Source organism: Sturnus vulgaris, chromosome 3, assembly GCF_052056855.1.
Source record: "Sturnus vulgaris isolate bStuVul1 chromosome 3, bStuVul1.hap1, whole genome shotgun sequence".
Taxonomy (NCBI): domain Eukaryota; kingdom Metazoa; phylum Chordata; class Aves; order Passeriformes; family Sturnidae; genus Sturnus; species Sturnus vulgaris.
The window spans coordinates 59,823,471-59,843,540 of NC_142245.1; the positions used below are offsets into that span (position 1 = coordinate 59,823,471).

The 20,070-nt window shown below is 41.6% G+C and overlaps 1 long non-coding RNA gene across 1 annotated transcript; it reads left to right on the top strand.

The window, feature by feature from the left end:
• The first annotated feature begins 1,655 nt into the window (after positions 1-1,655).
• LOC148224369 (uncharacterized) lies at positions 1,656-4,710 on the top strand. Its single transcript, XR_015802870.1, has 2 exons — positions 1,656-1,785; positions 3,016-4,710. It is a non-coding gene; the product is annotated as an uncharacterized LOC148224369 (long non-coding RNA).
• The last annotated feature ends 15,360 nt before the right edge of the window (positions 4,711-20,070 follow it).

Sequence of the window (20,070 nt, forward strand, 5' to 3'; positions counted from 1 at the left end):
GAGATTATGAGACATGCTTAATTAGCTAATGCAAAGGAGGGTCTCAAATGTGACTTCAGTTTCCAGATTTGGGTCCTAAGTTTCTCTGTATTCCAGGACCACTTTGGCTTCCAGAGATCAGGTTGGTACTAAGGTTATATTTTACTGATGTGATGTGAATGATAAACTTGCAGACTTATAAGAACCATTCTTGCTTAATAAGAGATTATCCAGTTATTAATTTTTCAACTCTAAATATGGAATATCATCTCACTGAGAAACATTGGGCCACATGTTGGTTAAAAGTCTATAGCTAAGTTAATTAAATCATACTTCTTGATCAGTATGGGTCCGACCTGAGCATGCAGCCTAGTCTCTCTTTACAGCGACTTTCCAGGTACCCAGAGAGAGAAAGTGATCTCACTTGTCTTAAACAGACACGTTGGGTGCTCTGGAAGGGATGGTTTCTTTCCATTGCCTATAAATGGAGTTTTCACTGACTTGTAATGCAGTTGCTTAAAACAGATTCCTCCTCCCTCTCAGATGATCATTCAGCATGTGCATATTTTGCTCACCATCTATGTGTGTTTAGCAGATCACATCTTAGGCACATGGGATTGATATCAAAAGACGTAGAACTAACTGGAAATGATGCAGCTCACTAGAGAGTTGAAGTATTTTACCTCTGCAGAGGTTGATAAGCCCTGCAAGCAATTAAAAACATTTAACAGAGAAAAACTGCATTTGTTTAAAACATGACTGCAAGCCAGAAGGCTTAACAGATTTGACAATCAGCTTCCAAAGCATGGATTTTAAAATTAAGGTTTACAGATGACTAGTGATATACTGCTCCTTATTTTGTGGCCACTACAAAGAAGTATTTCAGCAACTGACAACAAGGACGTGAGAAGTGGAACAAGCAGTCTATAAAATGGAAAGTGCTGGAGAAGAAATATGAAAAGCAAAAAAAAATTATTCCTAAAATACTTATCACTGTGGATATCTGCAATTTTTAATGTGACATTGCATCTCTTGGCATGTCACCATCATGCACAGTATTATGACAGGTAATGGCAAAGAGCTGAAAATAGATAAGATACTCCATTAGAAAATCAGCAGAGTAGTTCTTGTGTGAAACTCTGCCAAGATCTACAGGGAGTTACAATAAATCATGTAAACCTATAAACCATTTTTTCATATAACATGAGAGCATCATTAGCAGAGCCATTCAGCTGGCATGAATCAAACAAAATATTTGATGAGGCCTGTTACCATCTGGGTCAAAAATAATTCACCAACTGTTCATGTTAAAATACTGGGGTTAGTCACTCTGAGCCAGATTTTAGAGCCTTACAACACACAAAGCCCACAGCATATTCAGTCCACTGGGACAATTTACATGAATAAAAGTTAATGCTTATAAGTACTGCTCTACTGCTGTGTGTACTATAGCTCTTGCTGATACATTCTGTTGTGTATTTTTCCTATAATCATAGAATCATAGAATGCCTTGGGTTGAAAGGGAACTTAAAGATCATCTAGTTCCAACCCTCTTGCCCTAGGCAGGGGCACCTTCCACTTGACCAGGTTGCTCTGGGCCCCATGCAATATGGCTGTGAACACTTTCAGGGATGGGGCATCCACAGCTTCTCTGGGCAGCTTCCTCCAGTGCCTCACCACCCTCATAGTAAACAGTTATGTATTTACTTTTTTTCCTTCATTCCAACTGTGCAGCTTCTCTTGCAGTGGACAGACCAGATGTAAAATGTTTATTGGTTTCCATGTCACCTTGACTGGAACAGCCTGGTAAGAAAAACTGCTAACAGCGCTTGTGAATTCCCTCCCTTGCCTTATGGAGCCGTTGCTGAGGGGGCTTTTGTCCCTGCTAGAGGCTGTAAAGTAAAACAGGGTCAAGCTGCTTAGGTGCTCTTTTACTCCACATCTGGGTTAGACCAACAGCGCTGATACGTTTCCACAGACCACTGGGCCAAAATAGCAGTTCATTTAACCACAAGAGAAGGGTCCCATAACACCCCTCCTTTTCTTTATTATGGTGCAGAATAATGGTCCAGCATAGGGGTGGTATTGTAAAGGGGAGCAGAACAGCAATATTTTGGCAAAAGTGAGACTTTGTCTCAGTACTCTCCCATATAAAAAAAAAGCCACTGATGATCACACAGCTGGGCTGTGTAAAATCAATCCCTTTGGGTTGTGTGATTGCAACTGGAGGTCAGAGATGCTGACCCAAGGCTGTTGGCAGCAGGACCTTTGTTGTTTTGTTTGTGTACAACCCTATGTGGCAAGGCCCAAGGCTATGGACCACAACAGCCATGCTCCAGCATGCAGTTGGAGTGTTCATGAAATCGTTCCTATATTTCAACTATAGCATCCACATGAAGGCTCTGAGAGAAGCAGTGTCATCTTCCACATAAGCAGAGATGGAAGATAATCTCCTAATGGTGTTCATGCATCCAAGCTTTTTTTCTTCCCATTATGTAGTCATGTTTCCAGTCATTTCAGAAATCCAAGAATGCTCATCTTGACTGTCTGAATGCCCCTCACATATTTTAACTTGATAAGTTTGATAAATATAAATTGCTAAAATTATTTTGGAAACATCACTGATTGTGAAGTATGATAAAACAGAGCAAGCTTGATTTTCACCTCTTTCTGTCAGTTTGGTTCTGGCACAAGATTGACTTTATGGAAATTAGTCTGATCTTCTTGTGCAATTAAAAAAATTTAGTCCCCCAACCACTTGATTGAATTACAAGCAGGGTTTTATAATGAAAATATTTTTTTACAATATGTACTTACCATTTTCTTTTAGGGACAGTTTTTTAAGACAGTTCTAAATTAGACAAACTACAAATATCTACCAAGTGTGAGGAATTGCAAACAGATTACTTGCATCTATCCTCTAGCATTTTATGGATGCACGTGAACCAAGCAGTGACTACTTTTCCCATGTGTAGCCAAGTATACAGTCTCTATTGAGTGTTTTCATTTCAGCTAACCTCTTTCATCTTTTTGCAGCAAATATGCCTTTATGTTATCATATCATCCTGAGAGTCCTCTTCAAGTAAAGAAGAAAAAAATTAGAAGTGCTGCATCAGTTCCAGAATTGCCTTTTTGAATAGAGTATTTTAAAAGAGATATCAATACCCTTCCCTGGATGAGAATTCAAGAACTCAGTTTTCAATGCTCTTGTTCTCCTGGCACAGTGTTCACTGCTGATGGATGACACTTGGGTACACTGTATTAGTCATACAGGCACATGCAGTACTCAAACCCATGGCACGTGGAGATAAGATGCACATTGCTTACAGTTTAGAATTCAGCAGCTTCTCATGTAACTGCATATTAAAAGTAAGATCTATTGTGCCTTTCTATTTATCCACCACTGAGTAGCAAATTGTAATTAGAATTTGGTTTCACAAAGATGACACCTGAAAACCCATCACCCCAGTTGCCTGTGACCCCCTCTATTTGTCTGCCCTTTGTCACACCCTCATCCCTTGTCCGATTCAGACACATTTTCTCTGCAACAAAGAAATCTCACACCTTCTCTTTTCCCTATATAGATAGTAGCTTAATGTTCTGTAGTGCACCTTTGGCAGCTTGCTTTCTGAGTCTTTTGATTCAGGCTCTGCCCTGATCATGGCATAGCAAACCTCTACAATCTGACTAAAATTTTTTAAAGTTATCATCTCTAACAATAAAGTTAACATCTCTAACAATATCCTCAGATCTAAAAAGTAAGGCCTTGCACATCTCAGCTTTTCCTGACTCTATCACCCACTTTTTATTACCAGGAAACCTTTTATTCTAACTGAGATTTTTAATTCATAGACTCACAAACTTATTGCAGAATAATTAGGCTCCAAATTAGTCCTGGAGGGTCTAAATCCAAATAGAAATTTATTTCTGTCCGAAAGGCTGAAAATGTTTAATTTTTTTTTAAATGGGCCACTTTTCAAAGACGGTCAAATTTTAAATAATAAAAAAAGAAAAAAGGAGAAAAACCTGCTGTTTTATTTATGTCAACATAGGTTACAGTAAGGCCAAAGAGTCCTATGGGTTTTCATAGTTAGAATTGAAAGCCAAAATGGCCATCATGGTTGTTATCATCACAAAATAGGGGAGTCCTCCTTAAGAACTGGAACGCTTGACAATACCCTGTTCCCACAATGCTATTAGCTCTGAGTACAATGCTTTCTGTTACCTTTCCTAAATTTAGGCTGTTGGTCTTTACAATTTTAGATTCTCCCCTTATGTTCACCATAAATCAGGAGTCTTTTTCAACCGACCTAAATAAGGTGAAGTGCTAATGCCAAATTACTTGCTGGCTAAAGACAAAAATACACTGATTAGACCTTCAGGATATAAAAAGGATGTTAAGAAGCTTGTAAGTTCAATTGTGGTATTTCCAGGAAGCTTAGTCCTCTATAAATGTGGCTTTTAAAAATTTTAATTATTGAAGTCTGCATTTTGAAAAGGCAGCTGGAAAAGCACCATTACTAAAATGAAGAATCAATTCAGAACCTAGCCGATCACATCAAGTGCAAAATCTAATCCCCTTCCCTCCTTTGAATATTATGTCAGTTTGCCAATATATCTTTCAGAGCTAGGAATATAGAACTTTTCTAAACTCTTCATCCAAAAGCATTTTAATTGCATTTACTTTAAATATTCTGTACTGATTTTCTGCAAATAAACTTATTAATGTCGTGTACTTAATATCTTGTATGACAAGTTAATTTACACTCCAAATATAACAAAAGCAATGGTAGAAGCACAAACCCAAACACCAATAGCAGCTGCATCTTGAAACCAGCAGAGGTATACCCTGATATTTTCTCACTCTACATATACTACTTCTGTCTTAATCCTTTTTACCTGAATAGCATGAAGAGCACAATAGGTCAGGTTTTCTACCCTCCAGGCAAGTGATGTAAGAAGCTTTTCCCATTTGGGTTAATCCAAAACCTCACGACCCAGGCACCATTTTGCCTTGCTTAGGATGAGGCATGATATTGCATGTCAGCAGTAGGAAACCCTCTTTCCCAAACTGTAGGTTGAACCTGCCCCTGGGAGGGTGTACACCCTGCACCTAGAGAGTGTCTGTGTGAATGCACAGGCAGCCTTGAACTAAATTTAAGGTACCTGTAAGCTGCTCTGCCGAAGGAGATGACATGAGCATCCTCAACCCTAGGCAGGGGGCTGCTAGCAGGGAGCTTGACAGGTCAAGTACTTACTGTGCTTCTTAGCTGGTTTTGACAGCCTGCACTCAATTCTGCTGCAGGGACATCGTTAGCTTGATCGATGTTTACCCTGGTCAGCTCTGACAGCAAGAGTGAGCAAGGTGAGACAGCCAGGCTTTCAGTCTCAGCTCTGCAGGCCCACAGGGGACAAATGGTGCTCACGTCAACAGTGAGCTTGTGCAGAACCCATAGAAAATGTTCTTCGCTACCACTTGTATTCCAGCTCACCAGATTAAGTTTCAACAAAGTGCATTTCCCTGTCCTGTCATCACACCTTCTTGTGGCAAGAGATTTCCCACATTTCCTGATATGAGAGAAAAATGTCCAGTCGAACACCACAGGTGTTGCCTGTCAGTTTTCTACTGTGGGAGGACAGCCGTGGTGCTTGTGGCTGTGAACTATCTCTTCTCCCAGATCTCTCTTCTACCTCTCTTTTCCCTGATGACCTAGAATTACTGTATTAAGAGGACAGTGAATGATCAATCCCTGTTCACTTTGTCCATGCCACTCGTGATTTATAAATGAGCTCAAGAAGAGCAAAAGTAAGGGAGGTGAACATCCATGATTTAGTGAAAGGCTAATTTTATTCCATCCAGGAGCCTTACTTAAGCTGTGCACATTGGTTCTTTGACCCTGAACAAGAAAGGGCAAAATTGATGTTAGCAATGACCAAGAGAACTAGAGAAGCACCGTGTTCTTCCTAAACCACACAGATTTTATTGCAGTGATAATGCTACTGAGAGGCACTAGCTGCCATGAAATAAAGACAACTGATGTTTGTGTAAGTGTGGAATAAAAACTGGTCACATATACAGTGGCTTAGCTGTTCCTTTCAAAATTGCAGTTCACAGTGGAGCACCGGAAAGGACTCTTCAGTTCCTTTTCAGTAGAACTCAGCAGAACTGAACTCTGCTTCAGTTCCTCCTCCAGCCATCCCAAACATGAGCAGCTGAGCTAAGCAGGTGAGGGTTTTGCTGTCTCTGATACCTCCTCTACACCACTCCTTTCTGCCAGAAACACTTGGAAGTTGCAGCTACCTTCTCATCTCTCTGCCATGTTCCTCCCACAGCTGGGTGTTGCAAGGAGTAACACTTTGGCAAGAACTCAAAAAGCCCAGAGACAATACAGCCAACAGACTTAGTGCTCTATCATGAATTGCTCCCTGCCTGACACCTGCTGCTCTCTCACAAGCAGAAGTTGAACTGCTTTTTTGCTGATGGGGAGTGTGGGGGCTCTGAGTTTCATGCAGGAGGATGGTCCCTTGTTTCCTGACCTCCTTTGGAGGAGCACAGGCAAGGTGATGTCCATGGAGGGGTGAGGTTAGGAATGTTGATATTCCTAACCAAAAAGACCCAAAATTGGACAAGAGAACAAGGAGATAACTGGGGTAAGGCTTTGAAAAACATTAGGGGCAGAACATAGAAGGGAAAGATTTCTGCAAAGGTACATATGAACTCATTAAATGGTTTGTGTGTAAGCCATAGCTCATGGAGCTGCACAATGTTTGGCAGCTGTATTTGCCGTTGATATCTGTTGATTCATGAGCTAGGCACAACTTTCTGGGAAGAGACTCTTAGTTTCCTGTTGCCTGGCCCCTGACCTGGTCTGTCAGCAAAGGTGAAGTTCCTTTTGGTGTGCTATGGGCTGTGCACCATGAACTGGTCTATTGTGCACCCTTATCTCCTGGAGCAGCAGGATGTGTGATGGCCCTACTCCCCTCTGGAAAAGCACACTGAGGCCTGTGATTGCATTACCCATGGAAAAATACAACCTGGACCAATATAGATAGGCTGTGACTCTGCTGCAGGACCTGATCCTTTTTAAAGGATGAGGTGTCAAGGCAAGGCCATGCTAAAGCCTTAGGATAACAGGTTGAGTAGGGCTTCAACTTGACACTGCTGCAACGACATGGAGAGAGAAAACTGCACAGTGCAGCTCAGGGGGAAGAAAAATGTATGCAAAATTGCTGCAGGGAAGCAAGAGGGGAGCTGTGAGAAGCCTCAGATTGCTGCAGCCCTTTGGGATACTCCTATCTCCAGATATGTAAGGGACAGGGAACCAACTTAACAATTGCTGCCACCCTTGGCACCCTCTGATGAGGGTGTTGTATAACTTATCATAACAAATTTGATATTAGCCAGCTGTGATTCCACTCTCAATGGAGATGTGACAACTACTTGCTGAGCTCAGCTCCAAGCCTCTAGAAAGAGGCAAGGTATCTGAGAGCACAGCAGCACACTGCAGCAAAAGCAGTGCCTGACTTGAGTGTGCCCCTCATGAGTTAAATTGTCACTGTGACCCCAGACTAGGCCTCCATATGGCTGCAGTGAGGAGGCAGCAGAAGTGCCACAGGTAGGGGTATCAGCCAGCCAACTGCGAGGTTATACAGACTTTGGAGTAACCACAGGGTTAGTCTCAAGTCTAGGTTAATGTATCTTGACATAAAACAACCTCTCTGGTCCTCATCTACTGAGCTGGCTACAGGAAAGCAGGAGCATAGAATCTAATTTCAAATCCCTATTTTAATTTACTCTGCTGTTAGTGAATACTCCCCTTTTTAGTTGTGGCCTCAGCACTTCAAAATAACTGCTCAGTGCACTTATTTTGGTATGATCTAACTTTTCTAAGCTATCCTTTATGGTGTGAACAAACTAGTACAAAATGAAAGTGCTGGGGTTTTGTTGGTTGATTGGGGGGTGGTGGGATTTGGGGTTTTTTGTGTGTTTTGGTTTGGTTTAATTTGTTTTTTTCCCCAGAAAAATTATCAGCTACCAAAGCAGAAATCTGTGTGAGATGGTTCTCAAAAGTAGTTTGGTACAGCTATTCTGGAATGATTAGCTGCTCAAATGCATCACATTGTTAAGTTCCAAGCAAAGTTCTTGAAGTGAAAATAGCTTGTACTTTCCTGTAGTGTTCTTTGAAAAATATAGTGATGGTGACCTCTAGTGGAGTAAAAATAGACTTTTTTTTTTTTGAGATAGTTTTAAAAAATCCCCATTAAAAGCAGTGTATTTTCTCCCCTCCAAACTGTATTAAACTGAAACCCATAAAACAGAAGCTTATTTTGCTTGTCTGTCTTCAAGAAGCTGAAAGCAACCGTACAAAATCTGCTTGTGAGCTCACAGTTCTGATGGATTTATGTAATGCAAAGATTATGATACAATTCTGATAAAGAAGGCGCATGACATTGGTATAATGCATTTAGCTGTGAATTCTGAGAAAATGCAGAGAACCTGTAATGGATAATTCCCTCCAAACCTCTTAAGAATTCCATGTCAGCTCTCTCATTGTTCTTCTGTCACCAGAGGGTGAAAAATATAAAAGGCAATTGATTTCTCAAAAGTTGACCTTCAGTGGACACCCAATGAGCTTGGCAGTTAGTCGTTGTGCCAAGAGTGCCTTCCTTTTCCTGAAAAAACCTGGATTTGGTTAAATCAGGAGTTATGGAATGTACAGTCTTGCTAGAGCTTAAAAGTTGAGGTCTCTGAAGATGCTATCTCCAGGGAGTGTGTCATGTCCTTTCTTCCCAGCTCCTGATGCCCAAGAAGCTGCACCTTCACTCTCCTCAGGAAGAGAGAGTTGCCCCCATCCAGCAACCCCAGAGAGTTTTGAACTGAACAGCAGGAAGGAAATTGCCCCATGGTGGAGGTAGATGAAAGTAGAGCTCCAACCTCTGCCTGTTTGGTGCCTGATTCTAGGGAAGTTGCTTACACCAGACTTTCGAAGTCAGTTTGATCATTGGTAGATGCCTTGTTTCTTAAATGAGTGGAAAATAATTGCAGTAGGGACACTACAATTATTTGTTATTAGTTCTTAATAAATATTAAGAATTATTAACAAATAATTGTCAAGTCGGAGAAAAATATGTTGTTGCTTCCACAGTGGTCTCACCTGGGTTTGCTTCTTTTCTCTTGCTTCCTCTTCCACCACTCATGTCATTAGCAGGTGTGTGTATTAACTTTGTGTGGGAGACCACAAACAACACCCAGCTGGGAAGCGAGCTGCAGGCACACAGGAGGACAGAGGACTGACAAATTAGTATAGAGAGTCAAAGAAGTGTGGATAATAAGTCAGACCACAAAATTATATGTTTAAGTAAGAGTAATTTACTACAGAATTATGAAACGGGATGTGGCAGGCTGGCTAATAGTTCTTCAAAAGGGAATTGAGGTTGTAGCATACCCCATGTTGTTAATGAGCTATAATGTTGACACTGTTGGGCAGAAATGTGAGGATCACATCTGCTACATATAAGCAGAAAAAATAACATGTAAGAGTCATGAAGAAATTTTTCTGCTTTACTCAGCAGCCCTGAGGCATCCACTGGTGTTTCATGTCTCGTTCTGGACAACATTCCCCAAAGAGGGCGTGATTCAGTGAGGAGTCTTGTCAGAGTCAGCAGCAGATATTCAACGTCTTCAAAGAGCAGAGAAATATGCAATTCTTCATATGTCCCCTGGGGACAAAGCAAGGAAAGATGGACTAGCACTTGTACAGAGGGTTAAACAAGAGCCTAACACAAGCATAGTTAGGCACTGGAAGAGACCTGCCACAGAAGGCAGTGAAATTTCTGTGTTTAGGCGTTTTTAAAGAAGAGGTTAGACAGGAAAAATTTAGCAATAAAGATAACCAGCGAAGACTGAGATAGCTGACTTGTTAGGGCAGGAAGATGGAGTAGACGGCCTACAGGGGACGCTGTCAGACTTATTTTTTTCCCCTTGGCATGCTCTGAAAGGCTTAAGCTTTAGTTTCATCTGTGTTCCAGACTCCCAAGCGTGAACAAAGTCAATGGTAACTGCCTTTATATGTTTTAAGACTTGCTTAATATTAAATCATAAGGACAGAGCCCAGGTTTCCCAAACTGGGTGTCCAAATATAAAGGATGTTTTGGGCTTTAAAACGACACATCTTGGCTCCTCAACTCCAACGCAGAGTTAATGCTATCCATTCATCTTTTTGTCATATTGTAAAGGTGGATTAATTCAGTCTCATGAAATTTTTATATATTACTGTACCATCTAGCATTTTACGGGGAAACCGTTAACTATATTTCCATGATGGATTATCTCCATTTCCAAGGGTAATACCACAGGCTGGAGAAAAACAAACATCATAATGCTCACCATCACTGTAGATTATAAAGGAAGCAGCAATGACTGTGGTTTTGCAGATTGAGTTCTGATGTACCACAGACCTCCACAATATTATTAGCTAATGATTATCTTTTTTGTGGACTGAGCAAAGTGAGGGTGAAAACACCTGTATGTAGTACAGATTTTAAACACAATCTGTTGTGCATATGCACAAAAGTGCAGAGTAGCAGAAGCATGAATATCCTCTGCTTCTGGGATTTACCAGCTTGCACATAGCTGCCTTTTGTGTTTCCAGGTGCCCTTGTGCATGAAATCAACCTGTGCAGTACTCAGACATGAAGAACAAATGTATAGGATCCTGATTGGCTCAGGTGGTCAGAGTATGGTGTTAATAACACCAAAGTGGTGGGTTTGATCTCCATACCAGCCATTTACTTTAGAGTTGGACTTGATGATCCTTGTGGTTTTCCTTTCAACTCAGAATATCTGTGATTATCTGTAATATGATTCGTTGAAACAAACCTGTATTGTCTTCAAGAAGCTGTTTGATTCCTTTCCCTGCTCAGTTAATCAGGGAGGCACAACACAAGCTGTTGCTGAGATAGTTTGGAGTTGCTCCATAGCTTCGTCTTTCCCAGAGTGGCACAGCCCAGGCAGGAGCCCCATCTACAGGGAACCAAGTGGCCCCTGGCCTGCCCAGAAATCACTCCTATCTAAACTCACAGCAACTTACAGAGATCAAACCTCAATTCGATCTGGCAGTCACTTGGAAATGAAGCTGGAGGGATAGACTGATGTGGGAAGTCTCTAAAAGCAGACATACCAAATCTGAGAGCAGCCTGTGCAGCTCCAGGAAACTGCAGAGTCTATGTGATAGGTGCAAACCTATCTCTTGACTGCATCCATCTAGCCAACTGCAGTTACCATGCAGAGCAGTAGGGCTTCTGCTTTTTCTCCAAAATGTTCCCTCCAAATCCCCCTTACTCCATGACTCTCATTATCTCTGAGGAAACACGATCCGATAAAGAGGTGGAGACTTTAATGAGATAAATTGCTCTGCTCCTGCCCTGATTTCCCAACACCTGAAAAAAGAGATAGGCAAATAGTTAAGGGGAATTCAACTGCAGCTGTGTTGCCCAGCCCTCACTGCTCTAGCTTGCCACTGGCACAGGTGTTCCCCTTGGCAGGGAGGATTTCAGGTGAATGAAGCAGTTGTAGACTTGCTCAGACCCTCCCTTTTAAGTGCCAAATTGAAAACCTGCCTTTTAGGGGTGTTGTGATTTACCCCAGACAGGAGATAAGTACCATGCAGCCTTCTATTTATTCCTCCAGCTTGTCCCAGTGTGAAGAGGACAAGAATAAGGGAAAAAAGTAAAGCTGGTGGGTTGCAATAGGAGCAGTTTAATAAATGAAACAAAATAAATCATAATAATCATCATCATCAAATGAGAAAGAGATAACACCTAAAAAGTCCCAAGTGATGCACAATGCCACTGCTCACCTCCCACTGACTGATGCTTAGCCCATTCCTGAGCAGTGACCAATGATTCCCAGCCAACTCTGTCCCAGCCAGAACTGGGACCCGGGATGAGTTGTTGCATATCTGAGCACTATCCCTAGGGTACCTTCCCACTACTACCCCATCCATATCAATGGTGCAAGGACTGAATTGTTCCAACTACCCTGCAGTCATAAACTTGAAGGATTAAATGTCTTCTATCCATGAAACTGATTATTCTCCTCAATTTTAATGTCATGCGTGTTCAAGCTGAAGATAAAATGTTAAACACATAAATGTTAAACCTTTCATAACATAGTCAAAATACTGGCTTGGAAAACATGGCTTTTAGAAATAAAAAATGCTGAGTTATTTCATTCGTGTTCTAACTCTTGAGTTTCTGTGAATAAAGCTTAACTAACTCAGGCTTTTAAGTTTTTACAGCTAAGAAGGTGGGTTGTGTGGATGTGATAATCATAAGACTCCAGGAATTAGGCACTTTAATATGTTGCTTCTGATTTCCATGGCATGTGTCCAAGAGACTGAGAGCTGGCACAAGTGTTTTCGTTTCTAGAATTGGCAAGGGATCCAAACCCCACAGAGGTAAACATGGATATATATGTCTAAACATGTTAGTCAGAAAAAAATTTCTAAATCACACAGAAAGCCATTTCAAAGTCAGATGTCTTGCAGTGAACTGAAACTTTCTTTTAAAAGGGTACTGAAGGCCTGATTTTCTTTTCTCACTGCTGTAGCTGCTTTGCTCTCCTCAGGTAGAGGAGAGGACATGGTCAAGGAGCTTGGAGTAAGAAACAAGGAGTGTGTATGTTGTAGGCAGTGTGAGGTCATATTCACTGATACAACTGAAATGTCAGAGCAGATATCAGGAAGGAGCAAATACTGCAAAAAGCCAAGGTGCAGTTCAGGAAAGTCACAGACCAGGAAGGGGAGAGTTCCCTTTGAGAGCTGGAGTGCATATTGATAACTACCAAATGAAAGGATAAGATTTGGAGAAGGTAAAGCATGTGTGTTCAAAGCTCCCAGTCTGAAGGGGGAGAAATTGAAGGCAGTGCCAAAACTCATCACCTGCTTTCCCAAAAATCAGTGAGATGAGGTTGGAGAAGGAAAAAGGGTCATTCACTTTCTCAGAGGAGTCAGGAAAAGACTTGAAAGTTTCCTTGCTCTCATAAGAGTAGCTGCAACTAAGCAGCCACTCTAGTGCTGCTCTGGAGTTTCTGATTACTTTTTGTGGTGTGAAATTAACCTTCAGCCAGGTCAGCAGCTTTCTGCCTATTGACTCTACGTACCCAAATATCTTCCTCATGCACTATGTCCGTGTAGGAAAGCCCTTTCTAAGAGCTAAACTTTATCAGAACTAACTACAAAACTATGCTTTGTTCTCTCTTGCTTGACAAGACCTGCTGAAGTTAGAAGCTGTATTGGAAGGCTAAAGCATTGTGTACACCCTGTTTGCTGTGAACCCAATCTCAGACATTCTTTCCTTGGGGCATTCCTGCTCAGAGGCAGTGCAGTGCCCTTCAGGACACTGTGAGTGCCCAGCACAGCACATGCTGTACCACTGACAGTCCCTTGTGCTTTGCCAGCACCTATTTCATCAGTGTGAATTTAAACTAACGCTTCAGTGATTAGTCTGCAGCAGAGAGGTTTAAGCCAAACTGAGCAGCACAGAGGCTGAATCTGAATGAGAAGGGAGGGAGGAGGGTGTCTGCTGAGTGGAGTCGCTCATAGGCTGGCAGCCCCTGACACGTAGGAGGCAAAGGAGTGCACCAGGACTTCTGTAGTCTTCAGAGAGGCCCAAGTGCTGATGCTAAAGTCTCTTGTTGCACAGAAGTAAGTCAGCATACAGCCGTGTTGGCATGACAGGGACCTTGGTGACAGGTGGCAGCTGCCTTCTCGTGAGGCTGTCTGCCTTTACCAGGGGCATGGAGGGAGGCAGCAGCAAGCTCTGCAGGCTGCAGTTCTAAGCTGCTCAGGGAACTCCTTCATACAAATCATGCTGGTAAACTAAACAGAAAATTACAAGAGAAAGTTTGCTTCGCAAAAATCAGCTTTGCCAGAGACGGTATGAATCTTGGGCTTAAAAAAAAAAAAAAAAAAAAAAAAAAAAAAAAAAAAAACCTCAAATGCCAGAAGAGCAAATGCCAGCCCCTGAATTGCAGCAGGCTGCCAACCCCACGAAGTGATTTTGGAGGATGTGTGTTGGGGATCCTCTCTGAGGCCACAGCCCAGCTGAGGGTTTCTTCCCTGATGAGGTTCCCTGGGGCTCCCATGGGTGCTCACCCATCAGATCCGTGTTGGATAACCAGGCAGCTACTGCCCACACAGGCACAGCCTGCCTCCAGGAGCTACACCACATGGTGTGAGGGGCCAGAGACCTGGTGCCTAAAGGGTACCCACTCTCTTCTCAGGGCAGTCAGGAGAAAATGCCATTTAAGTGGCAAGCAAATAAGCTGTTTTCTCCCTGGCCTCTCTCTGCCAGCAAAGTGCCTACCTGCGCCTCCAGGACACAGAGTGGAGAAAGGAAACTGTCCTCTCTCTGCCAAAGTGCTGCCAGCATAGCATTTCCCCTACTTGTATTTCAAAAGATTGGATTTTGGTGTGTGCAGAGGAAAGGATTCTGGGGCAGAAAGCTTCCATTTTTTCCAGAGAGCCTCTCCTGTATTGTCCTGGGTTCTAACAGATCTGTCACTCCACTGAGCTTTCAGTATCTCCAGCTCTGAAGGAGAATGGTAGTCTCAAAATAAATTTCAGACACCTTCAGATGCACAGTGTCTACTGAAGACTGCCTTTGCAACCTGTTAATGGACTCAGGTGACAGAGGTTCTGGGGAACAGGTGACCTGAAGCATTTATCTCATTGCAGGTGTCCACTGCTCATTTCTTCAGGACTCCTCGGTGAACACAAATTGACTTGTGCTTTGGAGGCTGGTTTCATTTCCTGCTTGCCTGCAATGATTTGAAAATTTTGATGGACTTTGGAAAGCTTCACCCAGACATTTGGTTTTAATGAATACATGTAAAACTTCTTTCAGATTGCCAGCTGCGGTCAAAAACCAGCAAGAAGGCAAAGCACAGCATTAATGACATTTAGTTGTTTATTTTTGCAACAATAAGATTTTCAGGAGAAAACAAAACACTTTGTCAGTGGAAATAATTAAAACCATGAAAATGACTGCATTTCCTGTGTGACTGACATATTCCATGTGGGAGAAAATGTTTCCCAGCAACAGAAGGAATACATTTCAGCAACTCAGACTTTTCTTAGCAATGTACATCTCTTCCCTTAATTTAAGCAGGCAAAGGGAATTTCAGCTTACACATTTTTAACAATTCATCACAAGAGTAAAGAACAAATTGCCCTTTCCACTGTACAATGGTGTAAAAGGATTCCATTTTTGGCACCTTACTTGGAAATTCCTAGAAACCACCTGATTTCAAGCACTGGATGGCATTGGTAACTGGCTTCTCCAGGCTCAGTCCATGCACTGGAAATATGCACTGCCTCCCAATTTTATTTCAGATGGACAATTTTCATTCAAATGTAAGGGCTGCAGTTTCTATGATTTGTTAAAAAGAAAAGGTAAATATAAAATATCTGAAGCAAACAGGAAAGAACATTGTGTGATGACAAGCAGGACATGTTATTCAGCAACAAAGTACAAGTGGCTCCTTCAGATGACCCAGAAGCTAAAAGACCTTCCATTTTATTCATTGGAAAGGCTACACAGCCTTGAAAGTGGAAACCTGAACTAAAATTTATATTTTATTTTGTTTTCTCATCTCAGTGATATTTGTATTGTATTTTCCAGTCTTCAGTTTTTACCTTCAGTTTGATTTCAAGTTTCTGCCAAAACATAACTCTTAGAGTTGCTGACCAAGGCCACACTGTACTTCTAAAGAGTACTTTTAAAGAAGACACTAACAGAAGACCAAAAGATTAAATATTTGTGCAGTGAGTCAGCAGGAGTCTGGAGGGAGTTGAGTTGTGAAGTGTGATGAGCTCTGGACTATGTCTATGATTTGAGTTTTTTAAAGCCAGATAAAAATATATTGATATAAATCATTTCCTCTCAATGTGTAAGAACATAACAGAAAGAGTATGACCTAGTAAGAAACCACAGGACTTAGAGTGAAAAAACTTGTGTTCGCAGTTGTCATGAATTTTCTATATGACTCAGACTATATTATTTATTTACTTACTAAGTATTGTCCATTTATTGATGTATCTGGAGTTTATTCAGTTGCAAAATGACACAAATGGCATAGCCTAAACATTGTGTTTATGAAATATATCTTACATTTATAAAATACTTTTATAAAAACTCCTTGCAAAACTGACTGCTTAATTGTAATTCTTTTGCTGCACAGCAGTAATAAAAATTATCTTTATATTCAAAGTTCCTGAAGGAGGGATCATTTTACTTTCTTGAAGCAGCTCTCAGTTTTTTTCATCCAGCTCTCATTGCTCAGTAACTAGAATTTTGGCATATTTTCCTCCTTGTGCATTGGTATCAATATGTCAACACTAATGACACTACTCGTACTTTTCTAGATTAGTACCTTTTTTTTAAATAAATAGAATGATTTTTTTTTGTTTTTCTCCATTTCTTTCTTGTCTCTTCTCCACGTCACTTTTGTTCTTTTATTCTCCCAGCCTTCGTCCTGTTGTTCCAAGCCAGCTATCTCATTAATGTGTTCTGCAAATGGTAAACTATTAGTTCTGAGAACAAATCTCAACAATCAAAGAAGAAGGCAAAGTAACTTAAGCTGATATGTCAAGAAAATGCTCTCCATAGTTTGCTGAAAAGCTTTGTTTCTACACTTTAAAATAAATTAATTGGGAGATTTCCACTATGTTTTTAAGAATCATAAAATCTACAGAGAAATAAGATGACCTTCTTTACCCCAAATCTGATAAAAGTGGTATATGAAAACTGATTGAGAAAACTCTTCAACTCTTAATTAATTTCTATTGGCTTATTACCAACTTCCCTGTCTCTCCACAGTCTCAAATTTGAGTTATTAGATCACCAGAAATACAAATACAAATCACAACCGAAGATGTTAGAAGAAATCCCCACATCAGCCTCACAGATTTTCCAGACAGATTATTCAGCAATTTAATGTGACTATCTTATCTTCTTTTTCTAACCTTATCATGTTTCTAGTACTAAAGTGTTTGCCTGATTTTGAAAGCAAGGAACCGAGAAGACAGCAGAAAAGGTGATTTCTTGCCAAGTACACACGGAGAAAACTAACAGGGGAATCTTATGAAAGTGTTGCACTTGTACCCCTTGCCTGTCTCCTGATTCTCCTGCTTTGAGCTTTTAAATCTTTCCCACTCCTGTGGGAAAGACTAAGAGCCAGGGCTCTTAGTCCTCAGAGCATCATTAACCTGTTGCCCATCTCAGCATTTTGGATTTGTTGCCTTCTGGCAACAACAATCCTGGTCCTTGGTTCCAGCAGGACTCCCTTCCTGGGTAGCCATGAGAGGGGCAGAGCAGGTGCAGTCTGCTGGCAGGCTCCAGCCCCTGATCCGAGGGACACCTTGCTCCTGGCACAGAGCCCCAGCCAAAGGATTGTTTTGAACATTGTGCACAGGCAAGGCAGTAGCAGGAAAACAACGGAGAACTGAAAAGCATCAAAGCACACTTCCTCTTCTTCCTCCTTATCCCAGTAATGTCTATTGTACCAGAGTTTTTGTTGCTTGACTGTTTGTTTCTGGTGGGAAGCAGAAGGGGTTGTGGGACCAGGACCCTGTGGCCACCAGCAAGGGCTTCAGTCGCTGCATTTCACACCATCCCTCTACAGCTGGCTTGACTGCAGAATCAGCAAAGGCTGTTTGTTTTCCCTGTTTGCTTTCATTGGCTGCAATCAGCTTTTTTACAATTCCTTCCCTTTCTGTGTTTCCAGTTAGCACCAGTAAACACCAGTAACATCAATGCCTCAGATGTTTGCCACAACTGTGGTAAGAGATTCTCACACTGGCTGAGCTGTGGCTTTTCATTATCAGCTGAAACTGATGACACTGCAGTCCATCCCTTATAACAACACCATGCTAACAGCAGATCTCACACTAAAATATTTCACATATCCACTTACTGGGAACATTTTTTCCAAAGGCCATATTACAGTGATAGAGTTTTTACAGGCACAGAATATAACAGAGAGGGCAGGTCGAAGCCCAGGAACCTTCCTGGCCCTTCAGCAGCACCCGCAGCTCAGCATGGCAAGGGTGCATTGCCCTTTGGGCAGCCCAAATACAAGCCCTCAGAATAAGGATGTTTTCCTTCATATTTTCTCTGGCCATTTTGGTTTGTCCTGTGTCTACTGGCTGCTTTAGCCTCCGTGCAAGCTAGGTACATACCTTCTGAGATTACCCCAGGGAGCAAAGTTAAACCATTGCTGTATTGCGGGTAGCACAGATACCATGAAATAAAGGCAGAACTAGAAATGAAAAATTTATTATTTGACTGGGTTTCTTAGTAAACAAAGAAGTAAACATTTAAAATAATTCTAGGCTCTGGCTTTTGAGGGGACTAGAGTCTAGGTGTAAACACAGTTATAAGAAATCCTACTGGTTGTCTAAAATTTTGGTTTTAGACTGGTTGTCTAAATAATTATTTTCCTATTAAAAAAATAAATTCATTATTGTATTCACTTAACATTCATTTCATAAAATCTTTTAATTCTAAGATTTGATAACTCAGTATGAAGCAGTCTTTTTATTACTTACTGCTAGGGGTAGTATGCTTCTTGTTCAGGGGAAGGTGCAGTTCCTGACAAGTTTTTAAATCCTCCTAAAGTCTGTGCCAGCAGCTGTGCATAATCAGCATATTTAGTTGGAGGATGGCATTTAGTTTAGAGGGTTTTTGAACAGTTGCACTACATCTCTTAACTTCCATCAAAATCAGTAACACGCTATGGCTGATGAGTGGTTCAACAGGAGGAGTGAACTCCAAAGCATCTTCTAGGGCCTCACATTTGGGAGCAAAACTTTCCTCACTGTCAAGTTGCCACAGGCACCTCTGCAGTTCTCTGACATCTCCAGGACCATTTCATGTAAAGACACTTGGGATGTGGGAACAGCTGTGCACCTATGGAGTTTCCAGAGAGCTTGCACTGAGCTGAGCTGTGGGTTATGTGAGGTGTGGGTTGTTAGAAGAGGTCGATTACACACCACATTATCACAGAGGAATCTTATCACAGCTGAGTTTGATCTATGAAAACATTTCCTTCCCCAGCCTAAACAGCCTCTCAAATTTTTTTTTCTAAAACATACAAATAATTTCTTTAAAAGTTAACAAAACTTTTTGCACATATCCCATGAAGAAACAACACTTCTATGGATGTGTCAAGAAACTGTTAACAGCATGTTGTACCGACTGACAGATGGACATTTTACAAGGAAAGTATGTAACATGTGAGAACAGAGTTAGGCTGACTCATTTAATAACATGTAAATGGCACTGCCAAAACCCAAACTCTCCAATGGAAGCAATGCCCCCATGGCATCCCTGGCAGTCCTGAAGCTGAAAGTGAGGCAGCTGTCAGATGGAGCAGTTACAATGCCTTTCGTCACAGTTTTCTGCCTAAGCAAACATCGATGAAGGGCTTATTATGCCTGCTTTACTTAAGGAAAAAAGTGTTTAGGAATTCTCCTGTCTGGAAATACTGCAAAAAGCTACTAAGTTTCTATGTCTACCTTTCCCTCTCATGCTATCTGCAGGCTATAGTGTATTACAACAAAAACAAACAAGCAAGCAAGCAATCAGAGAGCACAAACAAGAAGCCTGCAGCACTGCCAGATTATACAACAGTGATTCCCACTGAGGGTAGCTTGGCCAACTTGCCTGATGCTGAGAGCACTTGGAGGCTCTCCCACCAGGACTGGGACAGAGCAGGGCACGCAGCCCCTACAGGCAGCTCACCTGCACCCACTGCAAACTCTCCCTCCCTCCTGCTGCTGCCCAGCCTCTGATCACTGCTGCCACAGAAGTGAGTAAGGATGGACTCCCAGCAGCAATCAAAATCAACTCTTTGATTCAATATAGCTGAGACGGTCTCAGTTTTTCGACAAATAATTGTCAAAGAAAAGAGGGTGGCTTGCCCTGCATTTGCTTGTAAAATATCACGTGCATCTTTGTCATGTAAAGTCCTGGTTCCTACTATCACAGGCTGCAAAGGGCTGCCATGGTTGTTTTCCTCTCCTCTAC